Source organism: Microtus oregoni, unplaced genomic scaffold (assembly GCF_018167655.1).
Source record: "Microtus oregoni isolate MIOR12 unplaced genomic scaffold, Mior012 000042F_ref0000377, whole genome shotgun sequence".
Classification (NCBI taxonomy): domain Eukaryota; kingdom Metazoa; phylum Chordata; class Mammalia; order Rodentia; family Cricetidae; genus Microtus; species Microtus oregoni.
Genome location: NW_024543209.1, coordinates 18956050 through 18981826, shown reverse-complemented (window position 1 = coordinate 18981826; position 25777 = coordinate 18956050). Strand labels below are relative to the sequence as shown.

Here is a 25777-nt window from a genome sequence, read left to right as displayed (position 1 = left end):
TGAAGATTTGTTTAGTTCAAAAATGAAAATGGCTTTTTTGATCTTATTGTCACACAGGTTCAAAGGTTAATACTTGTGAAAATCTTGTGTGCATGGGTCTGGGCATATGTGACTCGGTTGTGTCTGTTTTTGTGTACAGGTGTATATGACTCGGTTGTGTCTGTTTCTGTGTACAGGTGTATGTGGAGGCCAAAAGTCATCGACACATTATCTTCTTCTCTTATACTTTCTCTCTCTCTCTCTCTCTCTCTCTCTCTCTCTCTCTCTCTCTCATATACTTACATCTATCTATCCCCTCAACTCTCTCTTTAAACAAAGTATCTCACTGAACTTGAAGTTCACAAATGCTGATTGGTTGGCTTGTTATTTGCTAAGAAGTAGACTATGCCAATCTTCTACTCATCAGTGGTGAGATTACAGATGTGTATCTCTGTACCAGAATTTTGTGTGGTATAGGGATCTAAACACAAATCCTAGTGTTTGTGTGGCAGACTCAATCATCTCTCTATTGTTGTCCAAATCTGAAGACTTAGACAAGCTTGTCATAATGCTATGTAAAACTCATGAGTGGGTTCAAGGCCAGCCTGATCTACTAAGTCGGTTCCAGGACAACTAGGGCTACTTAGAGAAACCATGTCTTAGGAGAAAACAATCATGTACAAAAATGCCGCACACTGTGCCCCCTGTCTGTGCTCTATGCACTAGAACCCAGTTCGCGAGCTCCAGGCAAAAGGCTGGAGGTTGAGGAAACACACCCAGAGACAAAGCAACACACAGACCTTCCAACACTGGTACCAAAAGCCCTGCTTTAATAGCACCACGGAGGCTTAAATACCCTGCAGTCAATGTCCAACAGTTGAAAATCCCATCCTCTGATCCTCTAAGGTAGGCACAGCTTCTAGTAACTTCAATTAGAAGGCTCTAGACAGGGAAGAGCAGCTGAAGGCCAGGACTTAATTGGTCCCAACACTAAAACAAGTTTATCTACTCTTGTTACAAACAAGGCCATGGATAGGTGTGTTTTGGATTAACAGAATTGCGCTACTGGGAAATACTTGAAACATAACTCTAACTCTGTACTCATTCCCACTGCTTATGTTAAGAATATCAGCTAAAAGTACAGATACAACACAAGAGAAAGTCTGTAATACTCAGCTCAGAATGAAGACACCAAAGCTTGAGAACCCTCCAGAGAAACTTGAACACATTTAGCTCATAAAAAGACAATAGCTAACTTGGCCAAAGGCAGGAAGCTGAGCCAAGACTTACAAGTAACGTGAGTTTAATTTTAAGTCATAACAGCAAACACAAATTTTAAATTATTATTCATATTGTCATTTTCCTTATTTTCTTGCAACCCTATCAATTCTTTACGAGTGTCTTCTAAGGGTAAAAGCAGTATTGTGCAAGGGTATTTAGGCAAAAGTTAAGGAAAACCTTTCTCTAGCCTTTTCTGAAATTTCCCATGACTTGGTTTTCCGACTCACCTTTTCCAAACAGATAAAGTTCCCCTTCTACTTTTCAGGCACTTAAATCCCAAAAGAGGATGAAATACAGGACAGCCAGGTGGGGCTTGTCAAATGAACCAGATATGGCTGCCCTCGGGCTTATTTAGGACAAACAGCACCACATAACTTCCAATTCATTTTGTTTTATACTTTTTTCTTGACACTTACCTGGATCCCAGCAATTAGATGAAATGGTGAATTAACAGGAAAACAATCTCTAATTACCCATCTATTTATATTTGACCCATGAGAAATGAGACCAGCAAGTTGTGAGCAAGCAAGAAAACAAACAAACAAAATAAGTGGGTAAAATTGAAGAAATAAACAGAAAAGGAGAATTTCTTTTGAAATGGATGGCAGAGCTAAGAGTGGTAGATTTTCCCATAAACACTTTCTGGGGTGAAATGGAGAGTTTTCTGTTCATAGTAGAAGGAAAGATGTAGCTTATGACCCAGAAGACTCAAGCAAGAGCAGCCTTTGTAGTGCAATGACTGTTCTTCCGAGGTAACTGGTAAGAATTAATTACTCTTACCTAGCACTTGTGTAAAATAGTGAATGTTAAACTCTGAAGAAAAGAGAAATTCAAACTTTGAAGTACATATTTTTTCATATTTTTATTAATAATTTAGCAATTTTACATGTTGATTCCTGAGCACCCCCACTTGCCAGTCCTCCCAGTTCAGGCCTTGAGACCTCCCTTATCCCCAACCCCCAAATGAAGAAGAATAAAAAAAGGGGAAAAAAGGCCCAAGTTGTGATGTCTATATACTCACTGGAACATGGTCAAACTTCAGGAAACCAGTCCCTTAACGAAAATGAGTCCTTGTGGGGACACAGTTGTTTTCTATATGTATTTTTTTTTAAAATTCATACATGAGTTTTTTGTTCATGTAATTTTCACTCTACCCCATCCAGCTACCCTTATTTTGCTCCCTACTTCCTCTCCAATTCATCAAATTTTTCTTTAGTTATTGATATACACACCTACACATAGAGAGGAGAGAGAGCAAGCACCTGCTGATTCCATTCAGTGTTACTTGTATGGAACTATGCATGCTTAAATAAGGTTGACCATTTGTTTGGACCACCTCTCAGGGAGCTCATTTCCAAAGGAAGACTAATTTTCTCTCTCTCAACCACCATTGATTTCCTATATTTCTTGATTTAGTGGTGCAGCCTTAAGACATTTCTGTCACCTATGATGGCATGCCAATTGGAGTTGTCATTGTGCAGGTCTTGTTCAGATGATCATATTGTTGTGATTTCATGAGTACAACTTCCTATAGTATGTAGAAGATGCTATCTCACAGCAGACTTCCTGGTCCTTTGGCTCATATGATATTTCCACCCCATTCCTTGATGGTCACAAAGACTTAGGTGATACAGTTGTGCTGTGAGTGTACCAGTCAGGACTGAGAACACTATAGTCAGTTTCTTCTACATTTTGAGCAGCTGCAAATTTCTGTGGTTTTTCTCCACTGGATACTGAAAAACCACAGAGAGGATTTTTAAAGGTGATTAAATTTCTCTTTGAATGTATGAATAAGTATTTAGAATACACTTAGAAATTATACTGATTTAGGAAAGTGGCAGTAATAGATACTCCTCTAGGGTCCATTACCTTGTCATCTACAGGAGTTGGTGAAACTTGTGGTACCAGGAAAAAATTCTCTATTGACTGGGTCATAAGTCTGATTAAATAATTTTTGGTTACACCAAAAATAAGTACCACAATTATACCCATTTTTATATCTTGCCATGATAGTCATTGTTGTGGTTCCTAGATTTTACAGCTTATTTGGACTGTGAATTTCCTTTTACCTTGGCAGCTTACATAGCACCTTCACTGTGTGAGGGCTGGGCCTCAGGGAGGAGGCTTCTAAGTCACCTTGATTCTTTCAACTTTTATGTTTGAGCAATGTGTTGACTTTACAGCAGAGCTTTGTCTTTAAGTTCTGGAAGATGTAACAGCATTAACCTATACTGTTTAGAGAATCTCTTAGACTCATTGACTAACAATTAAAGAAAAGTTTCACATGCGTGAAGCTGGGTTTTCTGCTAGATGGTCTATGGTATTTTTGAAGAGCATTATCATCACACCAAGTAGCTTAAGTTCATTCAAATTATTTATATATCTGCACAACTAGACATATACAAATAGACATACACAGGCATGTAAATGTATTTTTCAATAATATAATACATTTCCCTTTTGCAATCATTCTTAGTGTTCTTTTTTCCTCTTACTCTCCATGACCCTCCCCTGTCCTCAGATAAAGCCCACTGTCACGTTTTTCTCATTTTCTTCTTCCTCCCCACTTTGACCCCTTTTTATTTTCAAGGTTTCTGCAGTTTCTCCACATAATATACTTGCCCCTGAAGATTCAGAACCAGCATCCGCAAACAAGAAATAACATGTTTGTGCTTATGATTTTGATTCTGGATTATCTCCTTCAATAAATATTCATCCTCCTAAAATAAGTTACAAATTTAATACAACCCCAGTCAAAACTCCCATGATGTTATTCATAGAAACAGAAAAATGTCCTAAATTTCCTATGGTATCACAAAAGACCCTGGATAACCAAACTAATCCTGTATAAAAATCACAATGTTGAGGGATTATAATACCAGATATTATGCTATAAAACAGACACATAAATCAATGAATCAAAATAGAACTTCCAAACATGGGTAGGTATGACTTCAGCCATTTTTAATTAAAAGAGGTGTCAACAACTACAAACTGGAAATAAAACAGTATCTTCAACAAATGGCCCTGGAAAAACTGTATGGCCACATATAGAAGAATGAAATTATGCTGCTATCTATTACCCTGTGCAAAAATAAACTCCAAATGGATCAAAGAACTTAATGTGAAACCTAAACACTGAAACTGCTAGGGGAAAACAAAGGTAGTGCCCTGCAAGTGAAAAATGTACGAAAGGATTCGTTTATACTAAGAAATGAGGCCAGTGATTGACAAGTGAGAATTCATAATACCACAATGTCTCTGTGTGGCAAAGGAAACGATCAAACATGTGGAGAGGAAGCCCACAAAATGACAGAGAATCTTGGCCAGCTGTCTAGTGATAAAGGAGGAATGTCCACACTCCAATTTTTAAAATGGGCTGTATCCAAACAAAGATTTCCCTTTTCTTTTTTGAGACAGGGTTTCTCTGTATAACTCTGGCTGTCCTGAAACTTATTCTGTAAACCACGCTAGCCTCAAACTTACAGAGATCTGCCTGGCTCTGCCTCCCTGAGTGCTGGTATTAAATGCGTGCATCACCACTGTCAGGCCAAAGAGAGATTTCTTAAAGGAAGAGACAAAGGTATTTGTCATTTTTTATAGTTAAGGAAATGTAACTTAGAACTGCTTTGATATCTCATCTTACACTGGTCAGAACAGTTAAGATCAAGAAAGCAAATGACAGCAAATGCTGGGAAAGACATAGGGTAAAGGAAATTTTCAGGTTCTTTTTGTGGGCAAACTGATGCCATAACTCTGGAAATTAGTTTGGAGAACTCTTTAAAAGCTAAAAAATACATCTATTGCTCCTTGGCATGTACCCAAAGGACTTAGTCTCCAATCCACACATACTTGCTCATGCATGTTTTTTCCATTTTGTTCACATTAGTTAGTAAATGGAAACAACCTAAATGTTCTTTACCATCCAACAAGGCAATGAAGATGAGATCCATATATACAATGGGATACTATTAATCTATAAAGGAAAAGGAGATCATAAAATCTGATGATACATGGGTGGCATAATTTTTAAAGAATTGTATTTGTTGGAAGGTAATGACAAATGAATGCAGGTATGCAAGAAGTTAAACTAGCTTATACACAATAGTGATTGATACAACTAAGATTTGTTATTAAACTTTTAATGCTCTATTTGATGCATGGAAATGGTGTGCTTTCATAATAATGTCCACAAGTTATGCTTCATTGCATGCATCACTGTGTTAAAATACATCAAAAATTGTTTTATTAGTTAATTAAAGAAAGATAAAGGAGGATAAATAACTTGTTCCAGATGGCAGTAGTAATAAATTATGAATTCAAGAGTTACCTTTGGGTCACTTTCATTAAGTTTGTGTTCTGGCTTGGATCTTAAATGTCAGAAAAGGCCCATGCGTCACTAAGGCTCAGGGTGGTGCCACTAGGAGGTGGTAGAACTTTATGGAGCCTAATAAAAAACTGTCTCTCTTCCTATCTTTCCTGTCCTTTTTCTCTATCTTATCCCTCCCTTCCTGTCCCTCTCCCCTCCCTCTCTCTCTACCTCTCCTCTTGTTTCTCTTTGTCCCTCTCCCTGTCCCTTTCCCTCTCGCCTCCCTCTCTGTCCTTCCCCTTTCCTCTCCCATGTTCCTCTCCATATTCCTCTCCCTCCCCACCTCCCTCCATCTCCCTCTGCTCTTTCCTTCCTCCCTTCTCCCTCCTCCTCCATTTTTTCCAGGCCACCCCAGAGTAGGTTTCTTCATTAATGTACCACAGCACCACAGACCTGAAAGGTCTGAACATGTGAACAAAAATAAATCCAATTCCTTACTCCAAGTTGATTTTCTCAGGGAACTTGCTGCTGAAACACAATCTGATTAGCAGACACTGCTTCACAAACATTCCAGTGCTGCATAATAAGTTAAATTTAAAGCATATTTTTAACTTAAACTTCATAAAGTGTGCATGAAAACATATCATGGACTTCTTCTTCTTCATAAATAACAATGCATAGTTTTTAATGTCGTACGAAAAAAATTTCCTTTTATTGAAAATAGATTTTTTTCTCACATAATATATCCTGATTGTGTTTTCTCCTCCCTCTTCTCCCAGTTTCTCCCTCATCTCTGTTCCCATACAGATTTACTCCCTATCTGTCTCTCAATTGAAAACAAACAGGTTTCTAGGGGATAATATTAAAATAAAATATATAAGGTAATACAAAACCAACACATAAAATAGGGAAAATAAAGCACACATATATGTGTGAATAAAAGAAACTTTAAATGGAAGTATATACCTTCCTAAGGTATATACCTTCCTGGGGTAGAAAGTCATTTGAATTTTATTATGCCTCAGCGTTACAAAGTAAAAATATGAAAACAAACTGAATATTAATATACCACTAAACTTTGTTGTCACAGGTTTGCTTTGCTTTTATGAAGCTTATCAGTGTAGCCACTTGCAGAACAAGGGTACCTATCACACTTTGACACTATCGAGACATTGGCTGGTACACTGAGCACATCAGTTCTCACTCTAAAATGATCTCAGCAAGAATTTTTCCACTAATAAGTTTACACCTTTTTGGTGAGATACCATGTCCACAATTCCAATGACTCAATTACATACGTCTCTCTCATATGGCATGTCTATCTGAACTGTGCATCTAAATATGTAGTCAAATCCTATTCTATCCATCAACACCAGGCTTTGACTTCACAGCATGCTATGAACAACTGCTTAGTTCTGATTATAATGTTTTCTGAAATTCTTCTAGAATGAGAGCATCATATAGGTTTTTCTCTTCAGAATGTTAATCTTTCCTCTAGTTCTTTCAAACCTATTTTATTTTGAATTGCAAAGGACATAGAGGCCAAATGATGTTTCTAAATGTCTTTTTGGCTAGAGTTGTCCATGCCAGCCTTATCACTGGAACAACTTAATGCTCAATAATCTTTGTATTATTTTGTACTAAGTCAGACCCAAGTGGAAAATGAGAATAACTAAGACAGACATCAATCTAGAGATATGTTCATAAAAATAACACATCAATATCCTGTCTAAACTAAAAGGCAGAGATTTTTTGTGGAATGGAGTTTATAGAGAGAAATACCACTTGAGCATCAATTTGGGGATTTCTGTTTGCTTGTAGAGGCCGACTCATGCTTTATCTTTTTAGATATGGAAATACTTTAGTAAACAAATCACAAACCAAGACCTGCATGTGTTCTGAAACTCAGTAGTATTGAGACAGTGGCACAGGAACCCATATTAAAGTATGAGTCTCAATGAATCAAAATACAATTATAAAATAGCTCTCAAAATTTTGTTTTATATTTATTTCACTATTTCATGATATAATTGATATTATTAACAAATTAGGCTAGGTGATTGACAGTTTATAATGAAATTAAATATGTTAATGTTTCTCTCGGTGGTAATGCAATCATAATTTCTTAAATAATGAAAACCAACTATGTATGTTTATTTTTAATTCATTTGGAAAGATCAAGATGAGACTAATAAATAACTTTTAATATTATTTTAATGTAGTCATGAAAATGAAGAAAAAGTAAAAAAAGTTATAGTAGAAAAGTTTCCCCTATATCACTATATCATTATATATTACTATATCACATATTCTTTAAATGAACTCTGAAAACACCTCGGAGCACTCACTACACACAATTCACTGTATTAGAGTATGACCATTATAAACAAGTCACTTTTCCTTTCAAGGGGCTTACAATACTCTTGAGAAATATAAGTACTCAGAAGCCCCCAAACTAAATAGAATAAATTAACCCAATCTTTCTTGTTTTCTACAGAGCCAGACACAGGAAAGAATGATATGATTACTTTGTCTTTATAGAGATCTGAAGAATAAAATTAAACTAATTCCATTGAAAAATAGGTAATGATCAAGAACCTGAGAATCAAGTTTGAGGTTCTTTGTTCAACTCATGACCCTAGAAGGAGAACAGTCCCCAAATTCAATGGTTCCACGTTTTCCAAAGGGAACTGTGCACACAAGAGAATTTAAACCCCAAAGTCTTCCCCATGTGACCACCGTCTCACTGCTGGAAACTCTCAGTGACCAACTTGCACACATCTGAATAGCTCTTAGGTTACAGGGAAGAAGCTGGCCTTGGATGGTCTTAGATTGAAGAGCTCACTTCACTTTAGGTTAGCTGTTGAGTCTAGGTCATTCTGAATCCAAAGTGTAAAATACTTGTGTGTGGTGAGGGTGATCATTGTCTCCCAAAGTGAAGAGCTAACTCTGTCTATTCTGAAGTACAAGAGCTGAGAGAAAAGAAAGTAGACAAGCAGGTCAGGTTACTATGGGGAAGCACAGAGAAAAGATGATACCATTGTATTCATGTGTGTCACTTGGAGACAGATTTATCTCCTTATGAAAGTGGTCCTGGATTGAGTTTAGGAAATCCTCTAAGTACTTCATGATAGACCCTGTGAGAGGAGGTTAAGGGATGACTCTGCAGGAGAAACATTCTCTCAAATGTAAGTGAGTTTGTTATTTTCTATGTTTTACCCAACCACCATTTGTATAATGACACAATGACTTCATAAAAGAGACAAAACAAAGCCCTGGATATATTAAATTTGAATCAATCAGCTTGTCTTTCCAGCAACGAAAGAGACATAGGCATGTGAGGAAAGCATGTTAAATGGGTGATTTTCTCTGCTTACATGTACCACAGTATTAAAGAACAAAAGATAATTATTTCTTCTCTTTGTAATAGATTTGGGAACCTATTTGTAATGTGTGTGTGTGCGTGAGTGTGTGTGTGTGTGTGTGTGTGTGTAGAACAGTTTGGGAGAAATGAACGAAGTTATCCCAAATTGAATCATCTGTCAATACATTAAAAGGAGTTATCCTTCAAGCAAACTGTATAATATATGGGACTTGCTCTCCAGTCTCAGTTCTGTACATGACAAATAAGCAAATTCTTGCATTTTGCTTTGCTTCCCTTTCAGAAATATTTTCTCACATTTCATTTTGAGTTATCTTCTTTATTCACTTTTTTATTTACTTAATTTATGTTTCCTCTCCCTCTTCTCCGCCAGTTCCTCCCCCTACTTCCCCTTTCTACTCCTTGTCCACTCCTCCTCCTTTGTTTCTTTTCAGAAAAGGGCAGGCATCCCATGGATATCAGCCAACCATGGTATATGATGTGACAGTGAGACTAGTCACCTACCTCCTCTTCTTCTAAGGCTGGTGGGAGGAAAGTGTTCCAAAAACAGGCAACAGAGTTAGAGACAGTCCTGATCCCACAAGTAGGAATCCCATAAAAAGACCAACGATAGCAGAATATTATTGGAAGTCATTTCACTGATGTTTTTGCCAGTTGTTCTATTTTAGGTCTCTAGGCCATCCTGCCTCTGGGTCCTGACCATTCAGGCAGTGACAGAAGTGAGCTCCCTCACTTCTGGGTCTCAAGCTAGACAAGTCAATGGTTGGGAACTCTCACTATTCCTGTGCCACCTCCACAACAGCTCATCTTGTAGGCAGGATTGTAGCTGGATGATATGGGGGTTTGTTTGTTGTCCCAATTCCTCATGGGAATTCTTGCCTGGTTACTCAAGATGGCCATTTCTGGCTCTGAATCTCCCATTGCTAGGAGTCTTGGCTAGGATCACCCTCATAGATGGTTGGTAGTTTTTATTGCACTGGGTTTCTAGCTCCTCCCAGAGATGTCCCCAGATTCCAGTTTTCTCTCCCAGTATTATATCTCTCCATGTTCCCCCCATCTGATCCATTTTTTTTTAGTTTTGTAGACATTTTCCAGTTTATTAGCCATCATGGAAGAAATCATCAAAATAATTTGTAAGAGTAGAAAGATAAAAAATTTATCAGTTTCCTTTTCTGAATGTTTAATAATAATTAAGTCCTCATATTATTATTGGAGTAGGGTGTGTGTGTGTGTGTGTGTGTGTGTGTGTGTGCTATCTGCCAGCAGCCACCTAGCCCATTCTACCCACCATTTTATGATTTGAAAATGACAACTGGCTGAACTGCTTTCATCATCAAGCAATTAATAGCTTGAGATAGGATTTCAAAATTAAATAGAAAACATTTTAGTGTGCTATAAACTTGTTTAGTGATCACTCGTCATCACAGTGTAGAAAGATACAAAAGAGCCATCTCTCAGCCCGAAAGAGAGGGCAAGTTGGAGAGGATCAAGCTTGTCATCTTCCTGTCTTGTGGTGTGACAGAATCCCATTCGTCTTAATTTAGGATTTTTTCCTATAAAGCATGTTGCTACAAGGCTATTTCAAGTTGTTCAATCCATGAAGTAGTTCTCCCCCTCTTAACTTCTAAAGCCTATTCATATCCAGGAAAGTGGAATGGCTCATGATCTGGGGCCTCAGGGTTTGCTTTCTTATCAGAACCCTCAATAGCATGTCTTTAAATGTTACTCATCATTTAACGAAGAAATGTTACTCATCATTTAACAAAGAAAACAGCTAATAGTTATTAATGTCCTAACAACTTCAATATATGCAATATTGATCCAAAGTGGGAAACTGAAGAGAGGCTATCTGTGGGAACGTAATCACAGTGTAGGCTGAAGAATAAACCACCAGTTTCTCTCAGCCTTAAACTGTCAGGTTCCACCAAATAAATCTGAAACAATTAGGGAATGGGGTGGCCTAGAAGAAACAGAAGCTCCACACCTCCAGAAGAGCTTACATGAACTGTTGACACTGAACAGTGCCTAAAGTCTGGCCAACTTAGACGTTGAGTTCCATCATTTACCCACCTGGAAGGTAGTATTTTGATTTCTCAAAGGAAGGTACAGTATTGTCGATCATGCTAAAGTACCTCAGATATCCAAGAAGCTCCTTAAATTCTATCTATTATTTCTGGGCTCCTCTTGATATTTGTCTAAAGACGTTATTTATCTGTAATGCATTAGTTTTCTGGTTACTGTTCTTCCAGGTAGGGCATGAAATCTCATTTGTGGCAACATGGGATGCCCTATGGGACATTGTATTAAGTGAAATGAGCCAGGCATGAAAAGACGAATTCCGCATGGGATTGCTCACAGATGGAATGTACCACAAAGAAGTAGAAATTGAGAGTGGGAATAAGCCTTCTCTGAGGCTGAGGAAAGAGCAGAGATGGGCAAAGAAGGAGGTTTTCCAGGTGCAATGCCTTAGTTTAGTTGAAGAACCAGTTCTGGCAAATTCCATGAGAGAGGTATGACTATAATGAGGCTAGTACTCCTTAAATATGTGGATTGAACAACACACAGCCATCCTTGGGATACATGCTGGGAAAAGGTTTTTCAAATGTCACTTTCCTACTACACACTTGGGAGACATTGTCTGTGGAAACATGGAAAGAACAGAATAGAACAGCATAGTGGAAAGGAGGACTGTGCAACTCCTCTGGGCTCATCAAATCAGTCCACCATATTCACAAATTGTTTTCAGAGATTGTTTTTTGCATTGGCTATTTTATCCAAACTATCAGGGGAACATAATATACTCTATAGAGTACTGTGTCAGCAGAATAGATAAGGTTCAACAATTTATTCTCAAGGAAAAAAATTCACCCCTAACATGAGTCACATGAGAAGCCACTGAACTTCCTTAATGTGGAGGCCAGCAGGGGCAATGATGCCACCACAGGGAGCAATGGGGTCAGTTTAGGAGAAGCTGAAGTCATGGAGGGAGAGAAAAGACTTCTCTTCAAGTGTACAGATGTCCATCTTCGCCATTTTGGCAGCAGTGGATGTTTTTAATGGCTTACTAGCCCTTTTAAGCAAACATCAAAGAATTAGAATCTATATCAATTCTATAAATGAATTAAATGTCCCTCTCTTAAAAGAGTGAATTTAGATTATAATCAATCAGAAAGCCTCCAGATAGCTGAGATTGTTGACTCTTTATGTATTTCAACTCAGTACTGCTATTTTATGGTGAAAAAAAAATAGATGTTCACATCATACAAAAGTATATCTTTTCTGAAATGGAACAACTTGGATGTTTTCTTCATATGAGTTCTTCCAAAGCAAGGACCAGATGGGATTTGAATAAGAGAGCAGAGCAAACAGGAAATTGGGTGTCAGGGGAACAAAGGGTCAAGTAGAGAAAAGTTCAGAGAAGTTGCTCGATGCTTCCACCCCAAAGCTTCGCATTGGGGCTTTATCACAACTGAGTCTTTTGAGATCTGCCTGTCACCAGACAGTACTAAGCACACTGTTTCTAAAGGAAATCTTTGTTCTAATTCCCTCCTGACAGGAAAAAGCTTCTGGGTTCACTCAACCCTATCTTCATCCTTTACAAAGGAAAAACTATAGAAAGAACGGTTGGATTCCCAGGGGCTCTCCTTATTTAACTACCTGTATCTAACCAGACAACTGCCTCAGACTCTCTTCTTTCACTTACTATGGCACACAGCAGAAAGCTTGCTTCGATGCTTTTATTTTCTTCCCTTTGGGGTTCCTCAAAGTGGAGGTGTCCCAGAAAGGAATCCTTTGTAACTGGGTCACCTAAGTGATTGATAAAGGGGCCGAAACATTCCAAAGATAGAGTAGCTATGGCTTCTTTTCCTCAACATGACAATAGTGCAAGATGTCTGACCCAGATTTAACTCATGGGAAGGTAGGACTGTCAACCTGATACTAAAACAAAAAGTGGCCACATCTCATATGTTGATGCTCATAGCTGAGTGCCTCTAACACACACTACCCAAGTGAGTAGATTGCAACAATCCTGCTAAAAAAGTGGTATTGCCTCTACATTATTTTACAAAAATGAACATTTACTTAATTTTGATAAAGTCCAAGAAGCAGATTCATTCTCAAAATTCAGAACCTTTTCAATTTTTTTGGCAGTGCCTTGCAGTTGAATTTTTTTGAACTTTATTCACAATTTTCTGTTAATGCTCATATTCTTATTTAACTAACAACAAAACCGAAGAAATTTCCCCAAGAGTATTTCTGGGTTTGAAATGAGAATGATTCCTTTCTATTTTAATGATCATAACATTCTCAGCTCATGTATATGAAGCAGCATCACTAGCTGTGGGCAACTGAAAGTGCCTCTGGCTCGTTTTAATAGAAAAGTGTTTACTGAAAAAATAATTAGGCGTGTAGGCTCTGCAGAAGGATGGAGAATCAGAAAATGGACTAAGATTAAGAACTTCATAAAACCAAAAAGAAATAAAACAATTGTCTTTGAATAAAATGTCCAGATAGGAGGTCACTTCTGCCACAGAACTACCAACCCACACTGCTGGTCACTGATCCCTTTCCCGGGTACACATCTTCAGTTTTTCTTTTTGTTTGTAATGACAATTGTCATGGACTACTCTGTGCAAACTTGTCACATCTTTATGGGTTCAGTGGTGCCTACATGTGAGGGTCCATCATGATTTAGCCTGTGGAGGGTTGACATTCTGTCATAGAAAGGTGGGCTGAGAAGGTTATTGGGACACTCATCTGAGTGTCTGGTCATTTTTCCCCAGTCACATGTATGCAATCTATCTATGAGCTAGAATATATAGGCAGGAGCAGGGTAACTGAATGAGGCCCAATGTCCTGGGACTATGAGAAAATCATTGTCCACCCTAGGTGCAAAGCTTCCAGGGTTGCCGTTCTAGGGTCACCCATGGTCTTGCCCTGAGACCTTCACCCATGCCTCTGTATGTAGACAAAATAAACTCATTGCTTCCTCAGAGGTAGTTTTGATAGAATACTGTTTTGGTTTGTCCTTGAGACCTGATGGGGAAGGATAGATATTGCTTATATTTCTCCCAAGGGGGAGAAAAACTTCTCATAACAGCGACTGGCTGCAAATTAAAATCGCCAGTCCCAAATTCCAATTGGCCAGGGTGAAGGGTGCATGTCTTGGTTGTCTTCATTTCTCTCACACAACCTTTTCTCCAAGCCAGCTGCCATTGGGACAACTGAATTTAAAAGATTTTCTTGAGAATAAAAAGCTGGCCCTCCCATAGTGGGGTGCGCCTACACAGAACATTTGCACATAGCTACGTAAAACAGGGCAGTAACTGCAACACAATAAAGATACATGTGCTACAGCCAAAGAAAGATGGACACTGATGACGGCATGCCTCTCATCTGCAACAGAACTGACTCTAATTGTATGGTCTTGCAAGTTCCTAGGTTGCTTACCAGAACTGTTAAAGAGGCCTTGGTGCTTCTCTTATAAATGGAAGTTTTGCTTTTGTTTCTGTCTTTTTGACTGCAAGGATAAATGTGGTGGGGAGCAGGTGACTTTCTTCATTCAGCTGAATTCCTAGATGATGAGAGAAAAGACAGGGCTTGCAAGATCTGTTCCAGGCTGGCAGTGACTTTGACATTCCAAGACTTTTTGTTGTTTTCTGGAGAGAAGAGAAGGCTTCAGGAGCTTCAAAGAGTTTCTCAGCTTTGATTTGGCCAGCAGCTCACAGCAGCTGTGGAGGAAAACTTTTGCAGGAGAAGAAGAAGAAAAAAAAGGGGGGGGGCAGGAGATTGTAACATAGTTTTGTTTCCACAAAAGTGAACAACCATAAAGTATAAATATACAAAATGTGAAAATATGAAAAACATATTAGCTATATTTCAAGAAAAGGACACTGGGTCTACAATCCCAATTATTACATGCTCTGGGGATAGTGAATGTAATTGCTCATTTTTTCATTTTTCAATGCTCTAGGCTGCAATTTAGTTTTTATCTGAAAAAAAATACACTGCTTTTATATTTCTTCTCTCTCTTGGCCTGAATAATGGAGGGGGAGAACCCTAATGTTAACAGGTTAGTGAAGCAAAATCACTTTGGGGAAGTAAAAACTGTTTTCATTTTAATTTGAATAGTTTACCATTTTTAAAATAAAGGGTAGGCTTTGTCTGTCTAGGTTTTCTCTTCTTATTTATCCTTTGGCATAAAGAGATCTGTAGGCTTGCAGCATGCTCAGCAGGTAAAGGCTCTAAACACAAAATCGGAAGAGCTGAGTGCCATCTCTCTGGCTCACGTGGTAGGATGAGAAACCCAGACTCACTAACTTGTCTACGACCTCCGAACATATTCACTTGCACACACACTCAAATAAATTCAATAAAAATTAAAGGTATTTCCCCAAAGCTAGTAAAACATGTCTTTCTTCTCACTAGAAATTGCAACTGAAAAACGTGGGTTTTGACAAAAAGCATTAGATGAAGTTAGAGCTATTATTAAACAGTTACTAGTTTCGGTTGGTTTTCTTCTATGTGTCGGTTCATGTATATATGTAGCTAGAGTTGACATTCTTTCTCAATTTTTGTTCTTTTTAAGTGATTTTTGCCATCAATTATTGGGAAATAGCACTAGAGGTCTATATTAATTACAAGATTGCTTTCCTGTCCTCTGTGCATATTCAAATCACCGAAAGAGAAGAGTTATAACAAAGTTGATGCCTGGGCCCGCCTCCAGAACACCATAAGCGGTCTGTTTAAATGTGGAAACTCACCTTAGTTATTTTAAGTCCCGGTTGAATCAAATGGAATAACAAGTTATATGTCTTTATCTCAGGAGCTGGCACCATTTCTTTGTGGTTGAACATCAAACTAGTTAAAGACATTTTGATCAGTTCACATGGGAAGATTGTGAGTTGATGCGTTCCCAGCTTTGCTTAGTGGAGCAGATGCCCCTCTGGCCTTAACACAGGAGCCCAGTAGGAATGCAACAACAGAAATATTAACACAGGCTTAACATTCCCTGGAGTCCAACTCATTCTGCTCCCTTCCTGTCTTAAAAGATGGTATTGATGCCTCTCACTTGAAAACATGAGTATTTTAGACTCTCGCCAACCTGGCTCTTGTTCCTTTGCCCACTCTACATTGCATTAGCCAGCAGAGACCACAGAAACAACCAGTCCTGTTCCCTTACCCATTTCTTAAAACACTGCAAGTACTTCATAAATTGCAAGAGTGTGCTGTTTATTGGGATTCACTCTCAGGAACAGAAAACAGCTGGTTGAAAGAGTACCTAGAAATCCCACAAAGAGCCCAGCTATGGACCATCCCTAACAGCACAAAGCCATGATCTGATGATGAGTATTTTTATCAGGGGAACCTCAAATTAATTCCACTACTGGCCGGCAGACATCCCAGTAAAACTTGGCCATCAACCATGACAGAAGCTGCTTTCAGAGAAATCAGAAATGTTTCTGTGAGGAATTTCCTGTTTGGAAGAAAAACATTAAATCCATTTCATAAATCCTTCTATGAGATGTAAAGTGATGGAAAGAAAATAAATAGGAAATACAAGAATGCTGATTGGGACTCAAAAGAGAACTTCATAATCATCAATAAGATCACCTTAATAAAATAGCATCTTTACATTTATCTAGAATGATGCTCTCTTTAGAAACTATCTCTAGATGTACCTGAAATGATGGACACTCAATATAGATGCTATCAGTGGGGCTACAGGAAGGAGTGAATAGGTTATTGATCATGTATCTTAAAATGAAAATTTGCTTTAATTATAACCTCAATATGGTGTAAGTCTTTGTAGCAAGATTAGAAAAATTATTAACTAGACATTGTATTTGATTTGCTTCATTTTCCAAAGCAACTCATCATATCTCTCATAGCTTATACAAAGGAACCTTGAAAGGAGCTTTCACAGTCAACAGGACTGCCAAAATAAAGTAGTGACCTATGATATATAGACAGATTTATAGCTGAAGTAAGGAAAGGTAGACAGAAACATGGGGGGGGGGGATAGAGATAAAGACAGAGAAACAGAGAGTACCAGTGGTGGGGTGATGTGAGAACGCTCTGTCTAATAGGGATAAAGCCTATTCACCTTTCTGTGAAAGTAGCCATAAATCAAAACACACATGGAAAAGTGATTTGATTCCAGGAAGAAGGCAAGATTGAAAGACAAAGACCAGGATACAAAAACTCACCAATTGAAGACAAATTCACCACTCTTTCCAGTGGAATTACATTTCTAGAATTCCAGAATGTCTCAGAAAGGATCACTGATACACAGAGGAGTTGAGAAATAGCCTAATTCTGGCTCAAAAAAAATGCTGAGTGGGTTTCTGAATGTTCAAAGTCTACAGGTCCCTTGGCCACATCTTTCTTCTGTACTCTGATGTCTCCACATTCTACCAATTCTAGGACTGTGGTATCACTTATTTTTCCTCCTTCCCTCACTGTACTTTTTTGTTGTGTGAGTATGGTCAAGGAAAATCTGCAGTAGAACAGAAAATATTAAGTTTCAGAATTCTGACCAAAAGGCTAAAGGAAAAAAAATTGTTAAAACTAAAAAAGAAGGAAGAAGAGGAGGAAGTGGGAGAGATTGATGGAAGGGGCAAACATTGAAAAGATGAAGATGCAGGAGATGGAAGAACAATTTGTTTAGTTGCATATGAGCTGTGCATACATACCCCCCGCCTTGCTGACACCCTCAACCTAGAAGGCAAGTCTAGACTCTGAAAACTGAAATATGGGACAGAGTACACATAACCCAAGTCCCACATGGGTGCATATGGCTCTTGTGAAACAGATTAGGACCAAACTACAAAGTGTTTGAGAGTCAACTTAAGCACAGAAGTGTGATGGAAATATGTGAGCTGAAAGAGTTCAGCCAGTTATCACCAAAGCACAAATAACATTCTTTATAGGATTTTAGAACACTTGGAGACCAAATGGAACAGTCAAAAATACTTGCATGTGAGCACAAGTAATTCTGCTTCCATAGACCTTTGGATGTATTAATTTTCAATAGGATAAAAAAAAGGACCAAATTCTGCCACTTCAATAATGTGGCTTTTGGAATTATTTGTCATAAATTTTAATTACAAACCTTCTACATGAAAACAAAGATGATAGAAATGTGCTTGGAAGGAAGGGAAACGTAGCAACAGAAGATAGAAAGAAGTATAAGGAAATTACTAAAATAATGTGGTTCAGTATAACATTAGGATTAATAGCAAAATGACTGGGGTTGAAGGAAGGGTCAGAAAGTTGAAAATGCAAGAATAAATTCTGTTCATTTCACATAGCAGTTAGCATCTGGAATTGACCAGAAGAGCAGTACCAGGAGGTCTAATACATGTATTATCAGAATACCAGAATAACGTGTGGTGGCACAAAACTATTTACAATATTAACTTTAAACTTCTCAAATTTGCTGTAGCCTCCTCTACAGAAGATTAAGCCTACATCCTCAGAGATGGGGCCAGATGACAAACACAGAAAACAAGCCACAGGAATTGTCCTACCACATTAAAGATACAGTTTCTGGGAACACAGAGAAAAGCTGCTTTCATTTAGATTGTCTCCTGTGGGTTGCCATAACTATAGCTTAAGCTTAGTACAGTATAAAATCTGAGAGGCTGGGATTCTCACTTCATATGTCTCAATCCAGGCTTCTCTTAGACTTCTACAGCAGCATTCACGTCCATATTTCTGGCCATGTCAAGTCCAAGAAAGATTTACCAAAAGGCACAAAAGGAAAGCTCATTAGAGCTTTGATGAGTTTTAGAATATGTTTTTTGTCTACACTCCCTTAATTTATCCACTCGGCGCACCGTTTATAATTGCATCCAATGAGCGAGAAACAAGTCCCTACTCTATTCCACATCACCCAAAATGAAGCCTCATTTTCTTAGAGTAATTTTCAAGCAATCACGTTTAAGACTAACACGTTTTGAAAAGGAATCACAAAATAGTAAAAGTGATTTTAGCATTTTTAAGCATCACCATAGATGGCTGAAACAATAAGTCATTACTTTGTGTTTGCAGGTTATTCAAAGGACTCTTGTTCAGTTATTTTGCTATTCACTCTTACTCCTCTTATTATTGATGTGTATACAAAAACCAAAAGAACTTTTAATTGTGTCCAAGATAATCATTATCATTATCCACACTTAGAAACTCAATGAATTTGGAAGTAGGGATGTAGTTCAGTTGGTAGGATGCTTTCCTAGCTGACTCAGTGCTCTGCCTTCCATTCTCAGAACCACATAAAGCAGGTGGAGTGATGTGTTTCAATCAGTTACCCTCGCACTTTGGAGGTGGAGTAGAAGGATCTGAGATTTCATGTCACTCGGGGTCACCCTGGCATAGAGAGTGAGACTGGGACCATCCTGGAATACATGAAATCCTCCTAATAAAAGTAAAAGGAAAGGAAAAATAAAAGAAAGTCAAAAAGTGTCCTTAAGAGACAGAAATCTTTAATAAATAAATAAATTTAAAAATAAATAAATAAAAATTATATATATACATATATTTTTTTCCAGATTTAGTCATAGTTTTGAACAATCCTGGTATCAATGACCCATACATAAATGGTGAGAATGAAGTTTCATATTACAAATATATACTCTTGCTGTGATAAACTATTTTATCTCTTAGTTTGGTAAAGGTTTATTGTCTGTTTCTCAGGATCTAGCTTTGAAAATAAGGCAGGGCATGAGTTAGATAAAGGGTTATGTCTACCCTATTTGGATATTTGAATAATGTGAGTAGCCTAAGAAGCACAGAAGATCTATATTGATATTTCCTTAATCATTCTATGATTTTATTTTACTATTGAAACTCTTTGCCAAAGAACAAGGACTACATAATAGAAAGTTCAGGGCCATTGCAAAGTTAATGATCTAGGATTTTTTGCTTTTATGCTTGCTAGATTTTTATGTCAATTTGACATTTGCCAGAGTCATTTTTGGTAAAGGAAATCTCCATTGAGAAAATTCCCTGGCCAGATTGGTCTGTTGGACAAGTGTGTGGTGCATTTTACTGATTGGTGATTGATAGGGTGGACCCATCCCAACAGGGGATCGTATAGACCCCTGGTGGGTGTTCCTGCATAAGAGAGGAGGCTGAGAAAGTCATGGGAACCAAGCAAGTAATCATTGTTCTCCCTTGGCCTTTGCTTCAGTTTGTACATCCGGATTCCTATCCTGACTCCCTGGGACAATGGTTTTATACCATCATACCACAAAGGGTGAAATAAATCCTTTCCTATCCAAGTTGCTTTTGGTTTCAGTGTTTTGTCATAGCAATAGAAATCCTAACTAAGACATCAATTATGTGACTTTAACATAGCATTATGAATTAAATATGAAATTCCTAGCTACCTGAGCATGATACTCAGTGTGAATGTTTTGCTTAGAAACATTTTTTAGCAAATTTCCTACGTATGAGAAACTATGCCAGATTTACAAAATGGCTGAAAGGCACATGTTAAATGCAGTCTTCTTTTGAATGCTGATTTGGACTCTGCACCTTGAAGTTAATAATTACACCCTTTATCTTCTAAAGCAACTGTTTAACTTTAGGGGCTTGAATCGCCTGATTAGCACAGTTTGGCTTTTTCCAGGTGGTTTTTTGAATGCAACAATTAACATCATATCTGAAAAATGAAATTCCCTTGTTAAAAAGAAATTCATTTTATTTATCTATCTGTATATCATTTTGGTCTACTGGAAGAAGTAGCATTTGCCATGCAGTTTTTGGTTCATGTATGTGGGTACAATTTACTCATGCTAGTGCACGTGAGTTAGTAACTAGTCAATGCTGACTCATATCCATCCAACTGGATTGGATTTAGAACCACCATGGAAGCATACTTCAGAATGCATCTATGAAAGTATTTCCAGAAAGTTGTACTGAGTTTGAAGACCCACGCACATGGGTGGCACCCTGCTATGGATGGGGTCTTGGATGATGTAAGAAGGCAAAAACAAACTGACCAGCTGCTTCACACTCATGTTCTTGAAGCACCATCTTCCTAGTTCTTTGGATTGTAGCCTCAAAGTGCAACTGAAAACAATCCTATTCTTCCTTAAGTTGACTCCTGGCAGATATTTTGTCATAGCAACAAGAAAAGTAACTAATGCTCTTTCCATTCTCTAATTTATCTAGAATGATGGCTGTTCCCTTTAGAAACTATCTCTAGATGTATCTGGAGTGATGGATGCTCAATACAGATAGCATCAGGCAATTATTTATCACATATCTCAAACTGAAAATTCACTTTAAATATAACCTCATCATGGTGTATATCTTTTTATCAAGATTAGAAAACATATCAACTAGACCCTGATGCGTTGTATTTGATTAGCTTAATTTCCCAAATCATCATATCTCTCATAGCTTATACTAAGGAATCTTGTAAGCAGCTTTCATAGTCAATAGGACTGCCAAAATAAAGTAGTGGCCAATGATATATAAATAGATTTATAGCTGAAATAAAGAAAAGAAGACAGACATATAGGGCGCAGGGAATAGAGATAAAGACAGAGAGACAGAGAGTACCAGTGGTGGGGTGATATGAGAACGCTCTGTCTAATAGAGATAAAGCCTATTCACCTCTCTATTCATGTAGTCATAAATCAAAACACTCATGGAGCAGCGACTTGACTCCAGGAAGAAGGCAGGACCGAAAGACAACAAGCAAGGTTCAAAATCTCACCAACTGAATATAAATCCACCAATATTCCCACTGGAATTTCGTTTCTAAAACTATAGACTGCTCATTCTAGCTCCAGCTTGCTTAGAACTCACTACAGAGCCTAGGCTGGCTCCAAACTCAGTCCAGTTCTGCTGCTACAGTGCCACATTTTGGGTGTGATTGACTGACTTGAGGAAGTGTAATAGGCTTGTTTTATTAGTCTTTTGACTCCTTCTTCTTCTCCCTTTCACACATTTCTCTTTTAATGTACCCTGGCCCATACTCTCATTTTCTCGGAGGAGTCTTACCCAGTGTGAGTTAAGTGTACTTACTTCTCAGATAATTCTATGTTTATGTCTTGGGAATTTGTATTCAGGATAAATGAATTTATTTTTCTCTTTTTTTATTTTTTGAAGTTGTAATTTAATTACAGCATTTTCCTCTCCCTTTCCTTCCTTCAAGTCCTCGCATATAATCCTGTTTGTGGAAAATTTTCACAGAGAATGGGACAATTCTGTCATCTCAATTCAATGGGATGTTTATGCCAATGTGGGTCCAAGAATGCCACTGGCCCTCACTTTATATAAACACATCAAGCTAATTAAAGCTGGTGGAAACTACAAAAAAAAAGCAGCAACAACTCATTGGAATCCAGAAATCATATCCTCTCAGTTTGTTTTGAGACATTTTTCCTCACATTGCATAAATAGCTATCATTTTTTAAAAAATTTGCATTCTTCCCAGCACCCAGGAGAGGATAGTACCATTGTAATTATAGTGCATTCTTCTGAGATTCATAACAAGGTATTATTTTGCTAATGGAATATTCAAGTAGTCTGTAGTCATTTATCAAATAATGCTTAGTCCCATTTTCTCAGTGTGACTCTTTATTTTTCTTAGGTAAATTGATATGTGTGTGTGTGTGTGTGTGTGTGTGTGTGTGTAAGAGGAGTTATCAAGGCTTTATTTTAATTCAAATTATTCATTCCATCTCTCTTCATAATATAGCCGCCACACTGATGCCTGTGGTGGTGTGTCCACCCCATCCCTCCATCCCTGGAGTGTTTTCCTTAGTGAATTCTCTATTCCAATTTTTATGTAACAAAATTTTGACCAATTGTTGAACAATAATTTTTCCTTTTTTTTTTTTTTCCTATTGTAACCGAGAAGCTACACAGGCTATGTCAGGCTGAGTGACAACAATGTAACATAAGATCTTCTCTTGTAAAGATGAGGCCAGAGGGAGAAGGTTGCTTCCCTCCCAAGCCAGTACTTGCCATGAACCTGGGCCTTCTGACCAGCTGTGGTTAGTCTTTGGAGAGGCAGCTCTGTTTACTAACACTCTCACCACCGCTGCCTTTTTAATAGAAGTTTTGTAGAGGAGAAACTATCTGTATTTTACATACTTCATCTACATAAAACAAAATGCTATGGCAAAAGTACCTTTCATGTGATGTGATGTGTTGTCTTGCAAACACTTGAGTTCAATCTTGAATTCCAAAACCACATCTGTCATATATATATATATATGGTATATGGTTCAGTAGAGGTGGAGGGATGCAGGCTGTCCAAGGGCTTGCTTGCCAGCCACCAGTGAATATACAGGTGAGTTCCAGGTCAAGTGACTCTTTCTCAAAAAAGGTGGAAGGTTCCTGAGATATGACATGCAAGGCTGTCCTCTATTCTCCATGCAAATAGACATAAGTATATAAGCATATACCAACACACACACACACACACACACACACACACACACACACACACACCTTTACTTCTAGCCAGGCGTGGTGGTATTAGTCTCTAATATCAACTATTTGGGAAGTTGAAGAGGAGAATTACAAGTTTAAAACTAGCCTGGGCTATAGAGTGAGTTAAGGCCTACGCAAATTAGGAAGATTCTATTTCAGTATTGAAAAAAAAAAAAAGAGGTAGTGACTGATGTTGCTTGGTGATATAATACTTGTCTAGCTTATGAATTAGCTCATTAGCCTTTACTGCCAAATTTCCTGTGGAAAGAGTGGCCTTGCTATCATGATCTCACCCTCCTGTGGTAGCAGACTGTGGTTTATATTCAGGGACTGCTAATAGTAACAACTCTCAGCCACAGGCTGCTCTCAGAGTCAGAGCATGGATGTTCTTCTTGGATCCGTCACCTTTGCTTTAGGAGCCGTCCGACAGTTCTATTTTCCCAAGACCACAGCAGCTCCTATATGTGTCTGATTAGAATACTAACAGTTTCCATTTTATTACTTCATGGATATTTTTTGAGTCTCAATATAACTTTAGGTTAAGTAACCTGCAAAAAAGTTTTACAGTCTTTGGAGAGTCCCCAGAACAAAGGAGGGAGTGTTCCTTCTCTGCATAAAATATATTATTCTGCAGATGTTGTGTGGTCCTTTTGTTGTCATGGAAAGGCTCAGAACCAAAAAGTATGTCCTAGGAACTTTCCGCAATTACTCCTTCAACTTCTCACCAGAAGCTATATGACCTTCTCATGACCTCAAGTAATTTTTTAAAGGCTAAAATCATGAGGACTTTAGGAGTCATGGGGAGACATAAATTTTTAACAATTGCTGGAGCAACACTCACGGCTGCTATTAAAAATGTGTATGTGTAACTCTTCATAAATATATACATCCAAACTGCTCAGGATGTATAAAGTTACTTGTATGTAGTTGACTTCACGGCTCACCACCTGGTGTTGGATAACCAATTTTGTGGTCCAAAGTAAATAAATAGAAACCATAAACTTTAGTGAGGGCACAGGAGTGCATGGGAAGGGTCGGGGGAGTAAAGAAAAAAAGGCAACAGTGTACTTGTATATAATAGTTTTAAAAAGTTATAAAATTAAAGAACATGTATTTGGCGACAAGCCTGTTCCTTTGGAGGGTTACCTGGGAGAGAAGTAGTGACAGCATGATCAGACTAGCCAGGAAGATACATGCAAGCATTTGAAGCTTTGCTCAAAAACAAACAAAAAAAAAATACAAGAAACTAGATTTGTAAGATCTAAACCATCTCCATTAATTGATATATAAATTAATATGAAAAATACAAATTCAAAACACACATTACCTTGCAAAATAATGCATACATGTGATAAATTCACATGAAGTGATGCAGAACAATGTACTATTTCTAAATAAGAAATTTTAATTTCATCTACCAACTGACTTGTTCAAGGAAGTAGAACTCTAATAGCAATATTTTGTTTCTCCACTTTTTTTTTATTACTATACTTAAATATCTGATGGAAGCTAATTTAATAAAGAAAAGAAGTCTGTTCTTTACAGAGCTCTGGAGGCTCAAGATCAGAGTGCTGAAAACTCGGATTGGACATGGGTCTGCTGAGGAATTTGTAGCACCAGGCATCACCACAAAAACATGTTTATTTGGGAGGGAAAGATTCCACTGCCAAATAGAGCTGAAGAGAGCAGAACGGAACAGCTGTTGTGTAGCAGTTCCCTCCAAGACTGAAACGCTCCACCCCACAGGGAAGCTCTTTAAGGCAGAAAGTTAAACAACTCACAATAGCTTCAGGAAGTCCCTGAAACTGAGCAGACTTCTTACATTAATCACTTAATGAAATAATTAACAGTAATACTGACTAAACAGCTTTTAACAATGTTTAACATTTGCCCATGAACAGGTAGATGCACTAGGCCACTCCCTCCCAACAGTAAACAATAAAGACTGCTAAGAATCCTCTCAGAACACCCAAGCTGCAAAGATGACTCTGAAAGCAGTCCAGCTGCCTGGAAAAGATGTAGACAATTGAGTCTCTTGGAAAGGACACTCTCCAACCTGTTGAGTTGCCTATAGACCATGTGTGTGCTACACATGATGCAGCTGTCTTTGGGGAATTTCTGCTTGGAGAAGTAACCCCTCACCCATATTTCTCTAAGTAAGCCCAATAAAACTAGATAGTTCACTAGCAGAACTTCGATGGTATCTGTATGTTGGTCTGTCATGGAATCCCTGTCTGGGATGAGAAGGCCTGTGTTGCATCTCCCCAGGAAAGATTTTGTCACACAACAGTGACACCTCACACTAAGACACATAAAGAGGACCTACCTGCTCATGGGCAAATGTTAAACATTGTTAAAAGCTGTTTGGC

At 38.0% G+C, this 25777-nt stretch overlaps 1 long non-coding RNA gene across 2 annotated transcripts in view; it reads right to left on the bottom strand.

The window, feature by feature from the left end:
• Window positions 1-25777, bottom strand: part of LOC121433925 — a 151861-nt gene that overhangs the window by 111475 nt on the left and 14609 nt on the right. Inside the window, exon 2 of one of the 2 annotated variants that reach the window (XR_005972377.1) lies at window positions 14403-14696. This is a non-coding gene — a long non-coding RNA (uncharacterized LOC121433925). Of the gene's footprint in view, window positions 1-14402; window positions 14697-25777 lie in introns of those variants that run through there. The other variant, XR_005972376.1, reaches the window with a different exon arrangement.